This window comes from Zalophus californianus, chromosome 5 (genome assembly GCF_009762305.2).
Source record: "Zalophus californianus isolate mZalCal1 chromosome 5, mZalCal1.pri.v2, whole genome shotgun sequence".
Taxonomy (NCBI): Eukaryota; Metazoa; Chordata; class Mammalia; order Carnivora; family Otariidae; genus Zalophus; species Zalophus californianus.
The window spans coordinates 52,999,496-53,020,944 of NC_045599.1; the positions used below are offsets into that span (position 1 = coordinate 52,999,496).

The 21,449-nt window shown below is 38.5% G+C and overlaps 1 non-coding gene and 1 pseudogene across 2 annotated transcripts in view; one reads left to right on the forward strand and one right to left on the reverse strand.

Moving 5' to 3' along the window:
- LOC113929127 overlaps positions 1-21,449 on the reverse strand; it is a 36,550-nt pseudogene that overhangs the window by 4,655 nt on the left and 10,446 nt on the right. Inside the window, exons 2-9 of the transcript XR_003522108.1 lie at positions 19,685-19,756; positions 17,032-17,151; positions 15,928-16,128; positions 15,447-15,602; positions 13,973-14,062; positions 12,381-12,491; positions 9,522-9,572; positions 1,105-1,130 (exon numbers count right to left, since the gene is read on the reverse strand). The product of XR_003522108.1 is annotated as a survival motor neuron protein-like (transcript). The remainder of the gene's footprint in view (positions 1-1,104; positions 1,131-9,521; positions 9,573-12,380; positions 12,492-13,972; positions 14,063-15,446; positions 15,603-15,927; positions 16,129-17,031; positions 17,152-19,684; positions 19,757-21,449) is intronic.
- LOC113930077 lies at positions 11,324-11,427 on the forward strand. The gene has a single exon (XR_003522447.1). It is a non-coding gene; the product is annotated as a small nucleolar RNA SNORA1 (small nucleolar RNA).

The window sequence follows — 21,449 nt, forward strand, 5'->3', positions numbered from 1 at the left end:
GATTCTCTCTTTCCCTCCCCTTGTGCTCTCTAAATAAATAAATATAATCTTTTAAAAAAGAAAGATGAAGACAGAACATTGCTCAAGCTCAAGTGTGAATGTCTATGTCGGATGACTCAAATTTTTTGCCACTCTGCACTTGTCTATGAATGATATGGCAAAAGTGCTGTAATTATTGACTTGGGCAATACAGATAAATTTCAGTGAGCAGGCAAATCTGCAAATACATAATCTGTGAATAATGAGAATTGACTATCGATAAAATTTGAAAAACAAGAATTAAAAGTAAACAAATATCTAAACTGATAAAAGGAAAATTATCACACAGATATAGGAAGGTAAACATATCTGTTAAAAAGGCAATAATCACTAACACCAAAAGCAAGGTCAAATAAATGATAAACTAGAAAACAAGTATTTGCAACTCATATCACGGAGGGATGGTTTCCATAACATATAAAGAATTCCTGCAAATCAAAAAGGAGAAATCTATATCCCAGTTAAAAAGTAGGCAAAGGTGATATAAAGTTTTCAGCAAAGAAATATAGCTTTTAAACACATGAAAGGATGCTGAACTTTACAATAAAATAAAAAAATTATAGTGACATAACCATTTCCAACTATTAGATTGACAAGAATCCAAAGGATTATTGAAAAGAATGCGCTCTCCCACTCCCCCTGCTTGTGTTCCTGCTCTCGTATCTCTGTCAAATAAATAAAAATCTTTAAAGGGGGGGCGCCTGGGTGGCTCAGTCATTAAGATTATTGAAAAGAATGGGGGAAACAGGAACTCTCAACGTTGGTGAGAATATTAAAGACAGTCTCTACTAAGAGCAACATGGCAAAAAACTATTAAAATTCTAGATTCTATTAAGGTAATTCTAAAAATGTATTCACAAATCTACAAAAAGAATTCTGTAAAAGAATACTAACTGTAGCATTAAATAGCAAACCATTGGGAACTGCCTAAAATTCCATCCATAAGAGCTCAAATAAGTATGGGCCACATCTCTACATGAAAATACCATGCAACTTTAAAAACAAGGCAGTTTTAGATACTGGTATGGAGTATTCTCCAAAAAATGTTGAGGAAAAAGCACTTACCTATTAGAGAATACTGTATGAATTACCTATAAAAATGAAAAATTTAAAAAGTTGAAAGGAGTAATAACAGAAACATCTTACCAGATTTATTTCAATGACATACTTATTTTTACTGTCAGTAAATGTACACAGCGCACACACACAAGCACAAGACATCAAAGGGTACGCTGTGAGGTCTCTCTCACATGCCTACCTTCTAGTCCCTCTTCAGAGATAACTTCAGTATCACCCTGAAGTGACCCTCAATGCACACACAGACATGTTCGTAAATGTATATTTACATAAAAGGCAGGTAGACTACACTTCTGCATCTTACTTTTTTTCATTTAAATGGATCTTTCTATAAGATTGCTCTATATAACAAGCAACAGTGTTGTTTTTTATTTATTTGAGAGAGAGAGAGAGCACACAGCGGGAGGAAGAGCAGGAGAGGGACAAGCAGACTCCACGCTGAGCGCAGAGCCTGTCCCCACGACCTCGAGATCACGACCCGAGCCAAAATCAAGAGTCGGAGGCCTAACCGACTGAGCCACCCAGGTGCCCCAACAATGTAGTTATTTAAAAAAATAAACTGAATACAAGTATCCCCATGCTTTTTGAAAGTTTGTTAGGCCACTCTGCTTTATACCAAATACCCACACTAGCAGCACCTGTTTTCACTAACCAAAAGAAATCCGAAGATTTACTTTTTTTTGTTTAAGATTTTAGTTATTTATTTGACAGAGAGAGACACAGCGAGAGCGGGAACACAGCAGGGGGAGTGGGAGAGGGAGAGGTGGGCTCCCCGCGGAGCAGGGAGCCCGATGCGGGGCTCGATCCCAGGACCCCAGGATCATGACCTGAGCCGAAGGCAGACGCTTAACGACTGGGCCACCCAGGTGCCCCGAAGATTTACGTTTTTATGAAAAAAGGCAAAAGAGAGAAACAACATTCAGTGTGTGTTTTGCAAAGGCACTGCTAGACTCCTTCCCTGGTGTCTCAGTCAGCATCCAGCTGTCCTATTTCTGAACTGTGAGCATCTGTGCTTTATCTCGATTTATTTTCTGCATCCGCTAGCAAGTTGTGTACCAAAGTACCAGAAAATCCTGAGAGGTTACTTCTGTCATCTGGGATGTTAAAGAAGTTTCCATATAAATTAATGGTAAATGGTACTTCTTGGCTTTATGCTATTTTAGATTATGAAAGGTTTCACAGAAATGCTTTACTTCCAGGTATTGGGGGAAATGTGTAATGTTCAAAAAATAGATTCAAATTATTTTAGAACTTTTATTTCATAAATAACAATGGAAAAAGAAATAATTCTTAAGCTATAACATGTGGATACTCTAGCAATTAGGTAGGTGGGAAGAATAAAGGCATTAACTAGTCTATTCTCTGGGGGAAGCAATATGACAACATACAATGATCCTTACAGAACTACTTAGAATCTAAAGCTCAATACATGAAATTATCAATACACAGAAATAATTCTATGGAACTATGTTAAACAAAAAAGCCCAAAATAGATGTATTATTGCCATGTAGAAATATTTAGCAGTGACCCCCAAATGTGGCACATTATTCTTAGGTACTTGAGAAATATAGAGTATAAGATCATTGTTTCATATATTTGGTTTTAACAATCACAGTAATCTTTTTAAAAACATGGAATAACAGAAAATTGTTACAGAATGGGAAAGGTGCTGCAGTGAACTGTGTCATCGAATCAAGTATTCAAGAAAAATACGATGAAATGTTTGTTTAAAAATAGAAGGAACAGGGGTGCCTGGTTGGCTCAGTCTGAAGACTGTGACTCCCATGCTGGGTGTAGAGATTAATTAAATACATAAACTTAAAAATAATAGGAGGAACAGTTGGCAGTGTACTTGTTTTCCTGCCGTAGATTATGAAACTGGGCATTGGGCAACAGATAGCACAGGGCAGAGAGCCAGGGGAAAAGCAAACACTTAGGGCTGAGTTTTCCATTCAGCCCATTTTGGCTGCACACAATTTCCAAACTGCAGCATGGAAGGTGGAGCTGGAACAGGTACTGTTCTTCATACATGGAATGAAGAGAGAGTTTGGGTCCTGGATTAAGGGAGCTGGTATCTGAAAAGGTAGGGTCTAGAGAGCAGGGATTTGAAAATGGGGAGCTCCAACCATACGACCCAGGAATTGCACTACTATTTACCCCAAAGATACAAATGTAGGGATCTGAAGGGGTACATGCACCCTGATGTTTATAGGAGCAATGTCCACAAGAGCCAAACTATGGAAAGAGCCCAGATGTCCACTGATAGATGAATGGATAAAGAAGATGTGGTGTACACACACACACACACACACACACACATATACATACAGTGGAATATTATGCAGCCATCAAAAGGAATGAAATCTTGCCATTTGTAACGACGTGGATGGAACTAGAGGGTATTATGCTAAGCGAAATAAGTCAGTCAGACAAAGATATACGTCTTATGATCTCACTGATATGAGGAATTCTTAATCTCAGGAAACAAACTGAGGGTTGTTGGAGTGGTGGGGGGTGGGAGGGATGGGGTGGCAGAGTGATAGACACTGGGGAGGGTATGTGCTATGCTGAGCGCTGTGAATTGTGCAAGACTGATGAATCACTGTACCCCGTACCCCTGTACCCCTGAAACAAGTAATACATTATATGTTCAAAAAAAAAAAAAGAAGATAGTAGGAAGGGAAAAACGAAAGGGGGGGGACTCGGAGGGGGAGATGAATCATGAGTGACTGTGGAGTCTGAGAAACAAACTGAGGGTTCTAGAGGGGAGGGGGGTGGGGGATGGGTTAGCCTGGTGATGGGTATTAAAGAGGGCACGTTCTGCATGGAGCACTGGGTGTTATACGCAAACAATGAATCATGGAACACTACATCAAAAAAAAATAAATTTAAAACAAAACAAAAACAAAAAAAGAAAATGGGGAGCTCCAGAAATTTGTGTCAAAATTCTACTTTGGTAACTCGCCCAAATCCTAGATTATGCAGCTAGCATGGAGCCTGGAAGCAGCTGCAGGGGGGCTGAGAGCTGGAGGGAGAGTTCTGAGGTCATATGGAGTGCCACCATTTACTCTGGCCAAAAGAGAAATCATTTCACCTCTGTGAGTCTTTCTCTTGTTTGTAAAATGGGAATAATAATAATATCTAACTTGATGGTGCTATAAAGATTAAATGAAGTAACCTATGCCTAGAGCACCCAGTAATCACTCAAAAAATATGGCTATTATTATTACTTATAAAAAGGAGAAAAATTTCATGTGGCAGTTTTTAGTTTCCTCAATATACCTAAGGAGTCTATTGAAACCAAATTCCATAAGGTAAGATTTTATTTACTCAAGAAATTGTTATCTAAACACAAAGACTCATTAATGTTTAGGTACAATGCTTCACATGTGTCTTCTGCCTGGAAACCAAGAACTGGTTTTATTTAAAGTGAAATATAGCTCTCCGCCATCTTTCCGGGCTGCCATAGTGGCGCACGTCAGTGTCCTGGCAGATGCTCTCAAGAGCATTAACAATGCTGAAAAGAGGCAAACGCCAGGTTCTATTAGGCCATGCTCCAGGGTCATCATTCAGTTTCTAACTGTGACAATGAAGCATAGCTACATTGGTGAATTTAAGATTTTATTTTTAGGGCGCCTGGGTGGCTCAGTTGGTTAAGCGGCTGCCTTCGGCTCAGGTCATGATCCTGGAGTCCCAGGATCGAGTCCCACATTGGGCTCCCTGCTAAGCAGGGAGTCTGCTTCTCCTTCTGACCGTCCCTCCTCTCATGCTCACTCTCTCTCTCTCAAATAAATTGTAAAAAAATCGTAAAAAAAATTTTTATTTTTACGTAATCTCTACACCCCACAAGGGGCTTGAACTCACAACCCTAAGATCAAGAGTTGCATGCTCTACTCACTGAGCCAGCTAGGTTCACCTGGGTAACTATATTTTTAAAATGTAATGATGTGCGTAATTTTCAAAACACTCCTCCCAGGAATGCAACACTCATTTTGAAATTGACAAGAAAAAAACATTTTTCAAAATCTACTTCTCAAGGCAACATGGAAACATCCATCAAGAAGCATAACGTCCACAATCTTCTATCACACAGTCACCATAGAAATTTACCTGAAGGCTATGAAAGAACAAAATCAAATTACCACATATAAGAAGGTACCCACTGTAATGTTATCCAGAATGCCAAAAACTACTTAACTGAAAGAACAGTGGCATAACATGTAGGCAAACAATCAGACAGAAATATGTAAAAAAACATTAAAATGTGATATTAAGTGCAGATACACATGTGTGCACAAAATGCTATGATGGCATCTCTATCAAATATAGATGAATATGGACTGAAAGTATAAAATAATACGTGAAAAAGAAATACAATTATAGACACACAGCTTTGGCTAATTTAAAAATACTGAACATTTTTCTTACATACTTTTCAAACATACAGAAAATAGAAAAAATAGTACAATGAACATCCATGTGCACACCACTTGGATTCAATAGCCATATATGCTTCATGCACATGTACATTTTGCTAAATCATTTAAAAAGATATTCATGACATTTTAACACTTCACTTACAAATACTTGAGTATGCAAATTTAAAAAGACATTCTTCCATATATTACAACACCCTCATCATATCATAAATTAGCAATAATTATCTAATTTCATTTAAAGTCCAGTCCATATTCAAATTTCTTCAACCCTCAAGCTTTTTATAGATGGCCCTTCAAACCGAATTTCAACCACGGCCACAATGCATTTGGCTGTTATGCCTCTTAAGTCACTTTTAATCTAGAACAGTTACTCCCTACCTTTTTTCTCTTTCACTGACTTTTTGAAGAAAGGAAGCCAGTTACCTTCTAAAACATTTCAAAATAAATAAATAAATAAAACCTTTCACATTCTAGACCTATCTGATCATTTCTTTTCTGGGGTCATTTAACTTGTTGCTCTATCCCCAGTTGTTTCCAGTAAGTGGAAAAGATCTTATAGGCTTAATTAAATTCCAGTTAAACTCTTTTGACCAAAACACTTCATAGATGATTCAGTCTATTTCATACTGCATCATAAATCAAAAACCAAGTCTGGCTGTCCCACCACAGTGGTGCAGTATCATCACTATTCTAAGGATCTCTTCACTGTAAAGATGTTTTTTTTCCACACCACTAACCAAGTACTTGCTGAGATGATACTTTGACATCATGAGACAATGTAGATCAACCTTTTATCAAATTGTTTTGACATCAAAATGTATTTAATACTACTATATATAGAAAACCCTAAAGACTACACCAAAAAACGACTAGAACTGATGAATGAATTCAGTAAAGTCACAGGATACAAAATCAAGGTAGAGAAAACTGTTGCTTTTTTTTTTTTTTTTTAAGATTTTATTTACTTGACAGAGAGAGAGAGACAGCGAGAGAGGGAACACAAGCAGGGGGAGTGGGAGAGGGAGAAGCAGGCTTCCCACGGAGCAGGGAGCCCGATGCGGGGCTCGATCCCAGGACCTGGGATCATGACCTGAGCCGAAGGCAGACACTTAACAACTGAGCCACCCAGGTGCCCCTAGCATGGACATTTTAATAGTATTTTTCCTCCATGAACATGGACTATCTTTCTGTTTGTTTTTGTTATCTTCAATTTCTTTCATCAGTGTTACAGAGTTTTTGGTGTACAGGTCTTTAACCTCCTTGGTTAATTTTATTCTTAAGCGTTTTATTGGTTTGGGTGCAATTGTAAATGGGATTGTTTTCTTATCTTCTGTCTCTACTAGCTCATTATTAGTATGTAGAAATGCAGGGGGTGCCTGGGTGGCTCAGTTGTTAAGCGTCTGCCATCGGCTCAAGTCATGCATGATCCCAGGGTCCTGGGATCGAGCCCCGCATCGGGCTCCCTGCTTGGCGGGAAGCCTGCTTCTCCCTCTCCCACTCCCCCTGCTTGTGTTCCCTCTCTCGCTGTGTCTCTCTCTGTCAAATAAATAAAATCTTAAAAAAAAAAAAAAAAGTCCATGCTATCCAAAGCAATCTATAAATTTAATGCAATCCCTATTAAAATACACAGCATCTTCCACAGAACTAGAACAAATAATCCTAAAATTTGTAGGGAACCACAAAAGACCTTGAATAGCCAAAGCAATCTTAAAAAAGATGAACCAAACTGGAGGGTATAACAAACTCAGATTTCAAGATAGACTCCAAAGCTGTACTGATCAAAACGTATGGTACGGGCGCACACACAAAAACACACGGATCAATGGAATATACATGAGAACCCCAGAAATAAACCCACGCTCATTTGGTAATTATTCTTCAACAAAGGAGGCAAGAACATACAATGGGGGAAAGCCAATCTCTTCAACAAACAGTGTTGGGAAAATTGGACAGCTATATACAAAAGAATAAAACTGGACCACTTTCTTGCACTGTACACAAAAATAAACTCTAAATGCATTAAACACTTTAATGTGAGACCTGAAACCATAAAATTCCTAAAAGAAAACATAGGCAGTCATCACTTTGACATTAACTATAGAAACATTTTTCTAGATATGTCTCCTTTGGTAAGGCAAATAAAAACAAAAATAAACTACTGGGATTACACCAAAATAAAAAGAAACCCAATAAAATGAAAAGGCAACCTACCGAATGGGAGAAGATATTTGCAAATGATATATTCAATTAAGGGCTTAATATCCAAAATATATAAAGAATGTGTGCAACTCAACATGAAAATAATCAAACAATCCAACTGAAAAATGAGAAGACAACATGGACATTTTTCTAAAGAAGACATACAGACGGCCAACAGACACATGAAAAGATGCTCAACATCACTAATGATCAGGGAAATGCATTTCAAAACCAGAATGAGGTATCACCTCACAGCAGTCAGAATGGCTAAAATCAACAGCACAAGAAACAACAGGTGTTGGTGAGGATGTGGAGAAAAAGGAACCCTCATGTACTGCTGGTGGGAATGCAAACTGGTGCAGCCACTGGGGAAAACAGTATGGAGGTTCCTCAAAAAATTAAAAATAGGCCATATGATTGGTCATTCCACTACTGGCTATTTGCCCAAGGAAAACAAAAATACTAATTTGAAAAGATATATGCATCCCTATGTTTATTACAGCATTACTTGCAATAGTGAAGATATGGAAGCAACCCAACTATTCACTGATAGACAAACACAAAAGGAAGATGTGTTGTACATTACACATACAATGGAATATTACTCAGCCATAAGTAAGAATGAAACTTTGCCATTTGAGACAACATTGATGGATGTAGAGAATATAGTGAAAGTGAATTTAAATGGGAGAAAAGCAAATACCGTATGATTTCACTTATATGTGAAATTTAAGAAACAAAACCAAGGATCCAAGAAAAAACACAAAACAAAAAAGAGTCTTTTTTTTTTTTTTTTTTTAAGAATTTATTTATGTATTAGAGAGAGAGAGAGAGAGGAAGTGCACAGGCGGGAGGGGCGGAGGACAGAGAGACAGAAGAGAGATAAACTCAAGCAGATTCTGCACTGAGCACGGAGCCTGATTATGAGGCTCAATCTCATGACCCTGAGATCATGACCTGAGCTTAAACCAAGAGTTGGATGCTTAACCAACTGTGGCACCCAGGTGCCCCCAAACTGACTCTTAAATATAGAAAGCAAACGCGGTCGACAGAGGGGAGGTTGGTGGGTGCATGGGTGAAATGGGTGAAGGGAATTAGGAGTACACGTGTAATGAGTACAGAATAGTGTGTACAACTGTTGAATCATTGTGTTGTATATCTGAAACTAATAACACTGTATGTTAATTGTACTTGAATTAAAAATAATTAAAAATGTATTTAATAGTTTTCTATTAACTTATTTTTTAACATATCAATTTTTTATTTATTTATTTTTGTTTTTTAAAGATTTTATTTATGTGACAAAGAGACACAGTGAGAGAGGGAACACAAGCAGGGGGAGTGGGAGAGGGAGAAGCAGGCTTCCCGCGGAGCGGGGAGCTGGATGCGGGGCTCGATCCCAGGACCCTGGGATCATGACCTCAGCCGAAGGCAGATGCTTAAGGACTGAGCCACCCAGGCGCCCAATTTTTAAATTTTTTAAAAAAGATTTTATTTATTTGAGAGAGAGAGAGAGAGAGAAAGAGAGCCAGCACAAGCAGGGGGGAAGGGCCAAGGGAAAGGGAGCAGCAGGCTCCCCAGTGAGCAGGGAGCCTGCCTGACATGGGGCTGGATCCCAGGACCCAGGAACATGACCTGATCTGAAGACAGACGCTTAACTGACTGAGCCACCCAGGCGCCCCACCATTTCAATTTTTAAACATATGTTTTCCACAAACTATGAAATTTATACTAAAGATTCACTTTTATAATGATGGTAGACTTACTTCTTAATTGAAATGTGAGCACCTTCCTTCTTTTTGGTTTTGTTTGAAACCCTGTAAGGAAACATAAAGGGATTTAAAAGAATAGCACACACATTTACGCTTTGCTTTGTTCATATAAGACATTTTACTAATTCTACTTAAGAAAATATCATCAGAAAATAAGTTTATAACCTTCAAATGTGCTTTAAAAGGGATCCCAGAATAAACAATTATTAGGCTGTAATTAAGAAGTTTTCTTCTTTCACAAAGTCCAGTGATGTTCCTGAGCCAACTTATACCCTAATTCTGTCAAGTAAAATACCACTGTGTCACCCTCATTTACTAAAATAGAACCATTAGAGACCACTACATACTAAAGAACAGTTGAAAAGTTAAAAGGAGCAGGATCCGTACTCAGTATTTTTTTTCCCGGTCAGGTCTAACCCAGGTGTCCTAGTCCTCTCTTCTAGCTCCCACAGGTTCCACTTTCCCTACATATATATTAGCTTTCCACTTTACTATTAATCCATACTTTAGAGGCCATAGGATGTATTAAAAGTGATTTTTTCTTGGGGCGCCTGGGTGGCTCAGATGGTTAAGCGTCTGCCTTTGGCTCAGGTCATGATCCTGGGGTCCTGGGATTGAGCCCCACATCAGGCTCCCTGCTCCGCGGGAGGCCTGCTTCTCCCTCTCCCACTCCCCCTGCTTGTGTTCCCTCTCTCGCTGTGTCTCTCTGTGTCAAATAAATAAAATCTTTACAAAAAAAAAAAGGAAGATGGTTACCCTTGGGAAAGGGATTGTAGTGACTAGAAGAAGATATAAGGAGGCTTTAGGATTATGATAATGTTTTTTTTTTAAATACAGCTCTCTTTCCTTTTTAAAAGATTTTTATTTGTCCGAGAGAGAGAGCACACGCTCACAAGCAGGGGGGAGCTGCAGGCAGAGGCAGAAGCAGGATTCCTGCTGAGCAAGGAGCCCAGTGTGGGACTTGATCCATGGGATCATGACCTGAGCTGAAGGCAGATGCTTAACCGACTGAGCCACCCAGGCGTCCCAATAATGTTTTTAACCAAGCTGTTCACTTCTAATATATACAGTTTTCTGCATATGTATTTCAATAAAAAGTTTACCATAATGACCAAATAAAACCATGAACCTATGCATAATATGAACCTGAAAATAAGTCAAAATATGGTGCATTTGGGTAAAAGAGCTTTTTGTTCCAAAAAATTGAAAAATAAACACAAGTTACATCAATAGTTTACTTATATGTTATACATATATTTTTAGATTTATTTATTTTAGAGAGAAAGAGCATGTGAGCGTGGGCGGGGTGGGGAGGGAGAGGGAGAGAGAATCCCAAGCAGACTTTGCGCTGAGCCTGAGGCAGGGCTTGAGACCACCATCTTGAGACCACACCCAGAGCTGAAACCAAGAGTGACACCCAGCCAACTGTGCCACCCAGGTGCCCCTACGTAATATTTTTCAAAATATTTCATAATAAAAAATATATGCAAAGAAATGTGAAGTGCAGAAAATGGAAGCTTAGCAAGTTAAGTGCTTGGCCTCAAATTACAAACTGTTAATTTGCTACTTTCCATTATCTTTTTGGTAATTAAAAGGGGAACTTCATCATACAATACAAATATACCAAGGTTATACAACAGCTCAAGATTAGCTTTTAAATAATAGTATTACTGGGAGCATGTACAGGTAATACACTTAAAAAATTACTCCTTCAAGTCAGTTTTTTTCTTCTTCTATATATTAACCAGAAATTGAAGTACCTACAATATCACATCATAATCTCAGCATGGCATAACAGCTTCCTTTTAAAAAATTTAAAAATTGAGGCAACTTGAGACACAGGTTATACTTCCATCACAGCAAGTTTATTGCTGTGGTGACAATGAGACCTATAACATTTTGCACTAAGCTCACGGGGTAGAGTGGAAGTAACAAGACTTTTCAATATTAGAAAAAATTAAGGAATAAAAATTCTAGATCATTTGCTAAAATAGCTATCAGTGTACTTCCTACAATTTGACTTCTAAGGTCCTAAGGTCAAGAAATTGGATCCAAAAGGTTACAGGTGGGGAATTTGTGAAGTATGTCCATATTCAAGGGAAGATCAAAGAAGCCCAACTGAAAGAACTCTGGACTGACACAACTGTGGATTGAACAAAGTTCTTTCTAAAAGGGCTATTTTGAAGATTATGATTCTGACTTTGGAGGAACTGCAGTGATTGGCAGTGGAAGGAAATCACATGTAAAATTCTTTAAATAAAAATTTACTGACTTTAAAATTAAGAAATTAAGATTTTCTTGATAAATCACAATACTACATAATGACAAGTATGGGGCTTCAGTCCCTAAGGTCCAGCTTGGCATTTATCACCTAAGACCTTCCTCTATGCACAAAATGAACCTAACACTATTTGTTTTCCTTTCTTTTAGGTATTATTCATTCTTTATCTCCTACAATGCATTTTATTTCAGATTGAAAGAGAAAGACTAATGAGATTGGAAAATAATTTAGAAAGAGTGTCATTAAATTAGAAAACGTATTATCAACATAATCTAATAATATCTAATACTTTCATAATATTCTAATATCTTCATATTAGATATTATTTTAGATAATATTTTAATATTTAGATAATATTTAGATAATATTTTAAAAGCACTACAATTACACTTAGCAGGGACAACAGAAGAGTAAGGTAAGCCTTAAACAAATAATTGTGTATTTTTAATCTTTAAGGTAGTTTTCAACCCTTAGGATCTACCAAACATAACATGCCACTTTTTAGTTACAAACAAAACAAAGTCACATAATGACAAAGTGATTGTCAGGAAAGATGCTGAGTGGTCACTTACCATATAGTAACCAGTATGATAGCCACTCATGTACCAAGAGATTAACATACTTCCCAAAGCATCAGCATCATCAAAAGAATCTGGACATATGGGAGGTGGTGGGGGAATTATCTGGAAATGGAGAAAGATATGCTTTAAAGTCAATAAACAAAATTTGAAGTCTGGACATCCATTTTACATAGAGAATGCTGGATATTAGTTGTATCTTCCCTTACATTTCATGCCATTTCCTATTTAAAACTTTTAAAAACACCTGACATTTTGAGAAAGCCAACCAGTAACAACAGAAGACCAACAAAAAGGGCGCCTGGGTAGCTCAGTTGGTTAAGTAACTGCCTTCGGCTCAGATCATGATCCAAGAGTCCCGGGATCGAGTCCCACATCGGGCTCCCTGCTCAGCAGGGAGTCTGCTTCTCCCTCTGACTCTCTTCCCTCTCGTGCTCTCTATCTCTCATTCTCTCTCTCTCAAATAAATAAATAAAATCTTTAAAAAAAAAAAAAGACGACCAACAAAATAAAAATGAGTAAGAATCAAAAGACAATAGATCATGTAAAATGTCAGGTATTTTGTTTTGATTTTTGAACTATTATTCTGTTCTATTATGAGTCTATAGGTAAAAGACTAAGTATATTATACTTTTTAAAAGTTTTTTTTTCTTATTTGACAGAGAAACACAGCGAAAGGGAACACAAGCAGGGGGAGTGGGAGAGGGAGAAGCAGGCCTCCAGCAGAGCAGGGAGCCCAATGCAGGGCTCGATCCCAGGATCCTGGGATCATGATCTGAGCCGAAGGCAGATGCTTAACGACTGAGCCACCCAGGTGCCCTAGTATACTTTTTTTTTAAAAAAAGATTTTATTTATTCAGAAAGAGAGAGACAGAGAGAGAGAGAGAGAGCAAGTGAGCATGTGTGTGCGACTGGGGGTAGGGGTAGAGGCAGAGGGAGAGAGAGAATCTCAAGCAGACTCTGCACTGACCATGGAGCCCGACATGCGGTTCAATCCCACGACCCCGAGATCATGACCTGAGCCAAAATCAAGAGTCGGATGCCCAACCGAGCCACCCAGGCATCACAAGTATATATACTTCTATGGTTTTACTCAAAAAATACCCAGACAGCATTTTAAGTAAAGGTCTTGGGTAGAACAACTGCGCTGCCCCCACTGGAACACATACAATTTGCTACAAAGTGTCTTGTATGTATCCTGCTGTTGATATCCAGAAGTCTACCATTCGTTATCCATGCAGTCTATGTGAAGTTACCATCTAAGCATATCTGGAAGAGCAAAACATTAATCCTTATTTATGGTGCAATTAAATCCTTTCAAATAAGAGATACCTCCCTAGAGAATGAGATATAATTTCTGACAGGAAGGAAGCAGGCAATATCGGGCTCAGAATCGGGAGCAAGAAGACTGAGTCTGGGTAGAAGAAGTACATTAAAAACAAACACCTAAGGTTTAGTTCAAATTTTTACACATTAGAATCTGACCATAGGGATGGTCTAAAATGACATTTCCCAATCACCTATGTGCTGCTAAATCCCTAAGTATGTATGAAAGCAAGGTTTAATCTGAATTCTTTTGCACTTACTGGTGGTCCAGAAGGAAATGGAGGCAGCCAGCATGATAAGAAGTGTGGTGGTGGTGGAGGTGGTGGTGGGCCACTGAATTTTAGACCAGGCTGTAAAGGACATTCCAAAGGAAGATTAATTTACCAATTTACACATGAAAGGAGGAAAAAGATTCAATGGCATAAGAGTAAAAATAATCACCCAGAATAATATATTATATCAAAAAAGATGAAACAGAATTTCATATACCAAATGTGAAGACTCATAAATCTAAATATTCCTCATTTCCTTTCTATATAAACATTCAGAAAGTAAAATCAAAGTAAGAAAGACTCCTAATTACCAAATAAATCAGAGGTAGTGTATTTAGCAAGATATTTCAAACATGAAAGACTATCTCCCCCACAATTTTGCTAATTAAATTGTATAATCCTTTTATGGATGTCCTCTGAGTTACATATAGTATTGTAGAACATATATTGTAAAAATTAGTAAACCTCTCATTTAATAAGAAAAACCAGCCCCCTGAAACCAATGAAGTATGATATATAAATTAAGAGGTCTGATCTTTCTAGAAACTGTAATATAAATCTAATAAGAAATCTGTCACAGAAAATCTTCAGAAAAAGCTTTAATAAGTCATGATTCCCGAGCGGTCCTGGGATCGAGCCCCGTGTCAGGTTCCCTGCTCGGCGGGAAGCCTGCTTCTCCCTCTCTCACTCCCCGTGCTTCTGTTCCCTCTCTCGCTATGTCTTCTCTCTCTCAAATAAATAAATAAAAATCTTTAAAAATAAAAAATAAATTAAAAAAATAAAAATCTTTTTTCTCCAAGGATTTAACTAATTAATTTATCTGAGAGAACGAACCGGGGGGGGGGGGGCGGAGGAGGAGTGGCAGAGGCAGAGGGAGAAGCAGACTTCCCGCTGAGCAGGGAACCTGACACGGGGCTCGATCCCAGGACCCTGAGATCATGACCTGGGCCGAAAGCAGACACTTAATCAACTGGGCCACCCAGGTGTCCCAATAAAAATCTTTTCTGTTTAAGTTTATTTGTTACTTACAGCCAAAAGAACCATAAAGGAAAACAATTTTGCATTTTAATCTATGGAACAATCTGGGAGCACCTTAGGATTTAATCTGTATTAGATGTAAATACTGTGTTTTCCTCCAATTTTTACACACTTACCCAAGTGACATGGAGAACTAGAGCATAATACCCTGCTGATGATAAAACATCGTAATACTTTCTAACTTAAGTTCACTAAATTATTAGACTAATATGCAATCCTCCATAAATAGTTGGGAAAGCCTTTCGGTATAAAATACTCTGCATTGCATTACCATCTTATTTCCTTTACAAAGAATTTTCAAGTGTAGATTTATAGTATCTACAGAAAACTACAAAAGTTTCACAGAAAAGCTAAAACTCACTTAATGGAGGGGTGGAAAGTTCTTAACTATTTCCTGGGAAACCTTTTCTGGGTAGAAATTTACCTTTCCTGGTCCCAGTCCTGATCCTGGCATGGGGGGTGGTGGAGGGAGAAAAGAGTTCCATGGCGCAGCTTTTGACTTGATGTTATCTGGTTTATTTCCAGGAGACCTAGAGGAATTCTCACTTTCATCTGTTGAAATTTGACTTTCATTTTCATTCTTTAAAAAGAAAAAATAGATGTGTTTTGTTATAAAGGTATCATTTTTTTAAAAAGATTTATTTGTCTGAGAGTGAGCGAGCATGAGAGAGTGCACAAATGGGGCGGGGGGGGCGGGGGGAGCAGAGGGAGAAGCAAGCTCCCTGCTAAGGCGAAGGCAGACGTTTAACCAAATAAGCCACCCAGGCATCCCTAAAGGTGTCATTAAAAAAGAATTAGTGCGTCAGTAGATCAAACTAACAACTAGTTATAGTGTTTACTTTCTCATCCCCTGTCGGCTTCCAAGAATTCACCGCCCCCCGCCCCCCCCCTTCCAGTATCCTTACCTCCTGAGCATTCTGTTCTACATTATTAGCTACTTCAGAGGCTGGGGAAAGTAGATCAGACATATTTTGCTCCTCCCTATTTCCATATCCAGTATAAACCACAATGCAGGTTTCCCTCTTAAAATCAATTGATGCAATGGTAGCTGGGTAAACACAGCCGTCTTCTGACCAAATGGCAGAACATTTGTCACCAACTTTCCACTATAAAAGAAACCAAAGATACTCGCATATTTCTTTTAAAGAGGATGAACTGCAGTCTTGTTTAGGTAGGGTATAGTAGGTTGTGGAGGGGACAGTCTCCAGTTACCTCATCTGGAATGCAGAATGATATAGTCAAAAAGGTTTGTGGCCAAAACACATAAATATGAATTTCCAATATAAATATAATTTTATTTATATAATCAAGCCACTTATTTGCCATATAAAATCTGCCATTTATATAATTGTCGACAAGTGTCTTAGTCTCATTTTCCTTATCTGTTAAGTAACTATAATAAAATCTACCTCATATACTTGTTATGAAGAACAGAAAGGGGGGAAAAGTGTGTAAAGTGTCCTGCACTCTGGTCCAGCACATAGGGAGAGCTTATCAAATGTTAGCTCTCTTCCCCCTTGGTAATGATAAAACTAAAGGAACTGATAAGACACCAAAATATTTAGCTTTCAGGTCTACTATTTTATATAGGAGAAATGATTCCACCCAGAATATTTGGTTCCTGGGTATTAGTTTAAGGGACCACAGAAGCTGTGGTCCAAAGGGAGGGTGGAAATAAAAGCATAGCCATCTCTCAACTTAAGCAGAATACTGCCAATTCAGATTAAGGCTCTGAGATACTCCTCCCAAACAGCACTGGGTTCCTCAACCCCACCCCTCACATGAAGTAAACACAATCTTCAATGGATCATTCCCACCTAATTCATTATGCTTTTATTAACATGTATGTTCCTAAACTATAGAAACTTTAATAGCTATTTTAGAAATTTTGTGATTACCTGTCAATGGAAAACACTATACTAATCATTTAACTTAAGAATATTTTACACTATTATTAAAAACAGTAACAAGAAATTCTCTGAAGTTCAATCTCAATGTTTTAAAATAACCTGCTTCAGGGGTATTGTAGCATTCTTTTTTTGGCTTTTATTCTTCTTAGCAGGTTTTCTTTTAGGTGCGCCTTTTGGTTTATCTGAAGCTTCAGAAATGTCACCATTCTTTAGAGCATGCTATGAAAACAAGAATAGAAATGTACATGTTACAGGGTAAGACATCAAAGAAGTTTAACAAAAGAACTCAGTCACTACAAGCTGGTCTCAAAGCCCCATCAACGCAGACAGCCTCTACTTCCTCTTTCCACCATCCCACACACTACAGAAACTACTCGGAAGGCATCATATATCTGATTATCAGCTCTAAGGACCCTTTTATTTATTCTATTTATTTTTTAAAGATTTTATTTATTTATTTGTCAGAGAAAGAGAAAGAGAGGGAGAGAACACACAAGCAGGGGGAGTGGCAGAGGGAGAAGCAGGCTCCCCGCTGAGCAGGGAGCCCGATGTGGGGCTTGATCCCAGGACCCTGGGCTCATGACCTGAGCCAAAGGCAGACACTTAAGTGACTGAGCCACCCAGGCGACCCTCTAAGGACCCTTTGAATTAAGTCCTCACTTTCACCCTTTCTGGAACATTATATTCTGTTGATCATTTGTCTTGAAATTTATGACATATTGGATGATATAGCAATGCAGAACTCCAATGCTTTATTACCTCTCTGATCAAGTCTTAAACTTTGGCATTCACAAAAAGAACTGTCCATCCTTCTTTACCTGCTTATGATCATCTATTCCTATTAATTCAATTATAATCTCTATGCAAGCGGACTTTTAAAGCTATTATCCAGGTGACATTTCTTCTTCATTCAATCTAACATTTCCAATTACCAATTTCCTATCTTCACATTTACTTCACACTCAACACAATTAAAAGAAAACTATCGGGCACCTGGGTGACTCAGTAGCTTGATTTCAGGTCAGGTCACAATCTCAGGGTCATGAGATTGAGTCCCACATCAGGCTCTGTGCTCAGCATGGACTCTGCTTGGGATTCTCTCTCTCTCCCTCTCCCCCATCCCCTCTTCATACTCTCTAAAAAAATAAAATAAATCTTTTTTTTTTTTAAAGATTTTATTTATTCACTCAAGACACAGAGATACAGAGAGAGACAGAGAGAAAGAGCACAAGCAGGGGGAGAGGCAGAGGGAGAAGCAGGCTCCCCGCTGAGCCAGGAGCCGGACAGGGGGCTCGATCCCAGGACCCTGAAATCATGACCTGCGCCGAAGGCAGATGCTTAACCATCTGAGCCACCCAGGCGCCCCTAAGTCTTTTTTTTTTAAAACGCTTCCTAATCTTTATTTTTTTTTTATTATGTTATGTTAGTCACCATACAGTACATCATTAGGTTTTGATGTAGTGCTCCATGATTCATTGTTTGCATGTAACACCCAGTGCTCCATGCAATTCGTGCCCTCCTTAATACCCATCACCAGGGTAACCCATCGCCTAACCCCCTCCCACCTAAAACTCTCAGTTTGTTTCCTGGAGTCCATAGTCTCTCATGGTTCGTCTCCCCCTCTGATTTCCGCCCCCTTCATTTTTCCCTTCCTTCTCCTAATGTCCTCCATGCTGTTCCTTATGTTCCACAAATAAGTGAAACCATATGATAATTGACTTTCTCTGCTTGATTTATTTCACGTAGCATAATCTCCTCCAGTCCCATCCAGGTTGACGCAAAAGTTGGGTATTCGTCCTTTCTGATGGCTGAGTAATATTCCATTGTATATATGGACAAAATAAATCTTTAAAAATAAATAAATAAAAGTAAACTATCTTTTCCTCTACTCAGACTACTTCCCTCTGCAATATCATCAATTCCATACAATGCTGAGCCCCACTTTAATCTGCATTTTACAGAACCCCGCAGTAGTATGCTTCTACTCTAAGGGTATACTGAAAAGCATTACTGACAAATTGGAATTCAGCTTCAAGGATGACATACAGGTTTGATCTTTACCTCATGCTACAGGAGTGACTAAAGGAAAGAAGTGGACTTTGTACCTGGTGCTCTCTATGAGTATATGTTCTTACTATTGATGGCCCATGCATGGTGCTCAAAAAAACTAAATACTTCACATGGTAGGCAAAGTGATAATGGTGGACAACTGTGTAAATGTCTTGTTTGGGCCACAAAAACACACTACATTCCCTAAAAGAATAGTATATTCCTACCATCAGGAACACTTGACTTGATAACCAACTCACAGGATTTGGAGAAGATTAATTTAATATAAGCACAGCACTTAGAACGGTGCCTAAAATGTTGTAAACACTCTACAAGTACTAATTATAGCACTACTGATATTTATCATTATTATTTCAATGAAGGCTTGTTAAATGAAAATTATAATTCAGGCCGCCCTTCCACTAATCTGAATTAGAGGACTTCTATAGTTTGATACAATGCAAACGCATTACAAGTAATTAGTGTTTAAAATTCTACTTCAGTTGTCTTTGTTAAAGGGATGAAATACAGACAGCCTACCAACTTTTTAAAGGAAGATTATCAGATTATCAACTAACCAGTGATATCTATTGGTCTTCAAAATTAGAACTGAGTAATATGTACATTAACAGTTATCAGTTAATTTTTTTCCCAAATGATTAACATGAGGAAATAAGGAAAACAGTAAGTAAACATTTCATACCTTAAACGAAGCCACAGCTTTATCATAAGCTTTTATTAATGCTGTATCATCCCAAATGTCAGAATCATCACTCTGGGAAGTGTAAAGAACAAAAACAAGATTTAAATGGATTTCATCAAAATGTATGTTAGATGGTATCAGGAGCCATCTTACTTCAGACATAATGAAATTACACTAAAAACAGGTATTTAAAATCCTAAATAAAACTACAGAAAGCCTACCTACTTAAGAGAGTATGTGACATTACCCCCAAAGTCAGACCTATATAAATGCTCTAAGAGGTACACTGAAAAGTGAATGCTCCAATTTTTTTTACTGATAAAATTATTTTTTTAAAGATTTTACTTATTTATTTGACACACAGAGATAGCAAGAGAGAGGGAGAGAGCACAAGCAGGGGGAGCAGCAGGCAGAGGGAGAAGCAGGCTTCCTGCGTGAGCAGGGAGCCCGATGTGGGGCTCGATCCCAGGACCCTGGGATCATGACCTGAGCTGAAGGCAGTGGTTTAACCAACTGAGCCACCCAGGCGCCCTTTACTGATAAAATTTTTTTTTCACTTTTGAATTTTTACACTTTTCCTGATTATTCCGTGTTAAGGTGGAAACTAGAACTGTTTAAAAGACATACACAAATCTAGTACATCAATAACCGGGGATTTTTCTTTTTCTTTTTTTTTTGCTATACTATTTTCACAACCACAGGAGTGCTTGGTAGGCAATATAACCGTTACAGAAGCAAACGTGAGGCAGAATACTGCTAAGGAAAAACAGAAGAAAGAGCTACCAGATATACAGACAGGCTCATTCCACATTCACTACTGCATTTTCAAGCGCCAAGTATTAACTGTACCTTTTGTTCAGCTAGAAAGCGGGGAGGGATTTTTTTTTTTTCTTTTTGGTTTTAAATCAGTGCATGAATGTTTCTTTTCTCGTTTCAGCAGATGGACAAACAGGTGGACACTACAGCTACGTGGAATGTTCAAGGGAGAGGGGGTACTGTGAGACTGGTAGGCCTGGCTATTCTGGACTCTCCCCACTGTGGTGTTCATACAACTTCTCTGCATTATAGAATCTTTTTCAAACAGGTCTGTGAACTTGGCTAGAGGAGCACACTTGGGAGATCTGGTGACAGGTACTAACAAGTATTATCAGGGCTGGCTGCAACACAGAGAGAAATCATGGGTATTTAAAAACACTTTTTTGGGCGCCTCGGTGGCTCAGTTGGTTAAGTGACTGCCTTCGGCTCAGGTCATGATCCTGGAGTCCCGGGATCGAGTCCCGCATCGGGCTCCTTGCTCAGCGGGGAGTCTGCTTCTCTCTCTGACCCTCTTCCCTCTCGTGCTCTCTCTCTCACGCTCTCTCAAATAAATAAATAAAATCTTTAAAAAACAAAAAACAAAAAACACTTTTTTGATTCAATCTCGGTCTGATTGAAGAGCAACAAGCGTGCTGAGAACCGGAGGAAGCCAGAGCTGTGTGCTGGAAGTTCTTCTCAACTCTGAAGCGAGGCCTGCTGACCAAAGTGCTCACCATCTTTGCTTACCCCCTTCAGGCCCCCACCCTGCCCAAACAGTATTAAAGAACAGAAGACAACGACAGAATCCAAAAAGAAAAAAATGTAAGGAAACAGGACAGAAACTTAAAGAGGGAAAAGAAAAACCAAAGTCAACAGTCAAAAAGGACAGTGGGAAGAATGTCTGATTTCAAAATTTAAAAGCCCCAAGCTAGGAAGCACCCAAAGACTGAATACTTCTTAAGTGAAAGGC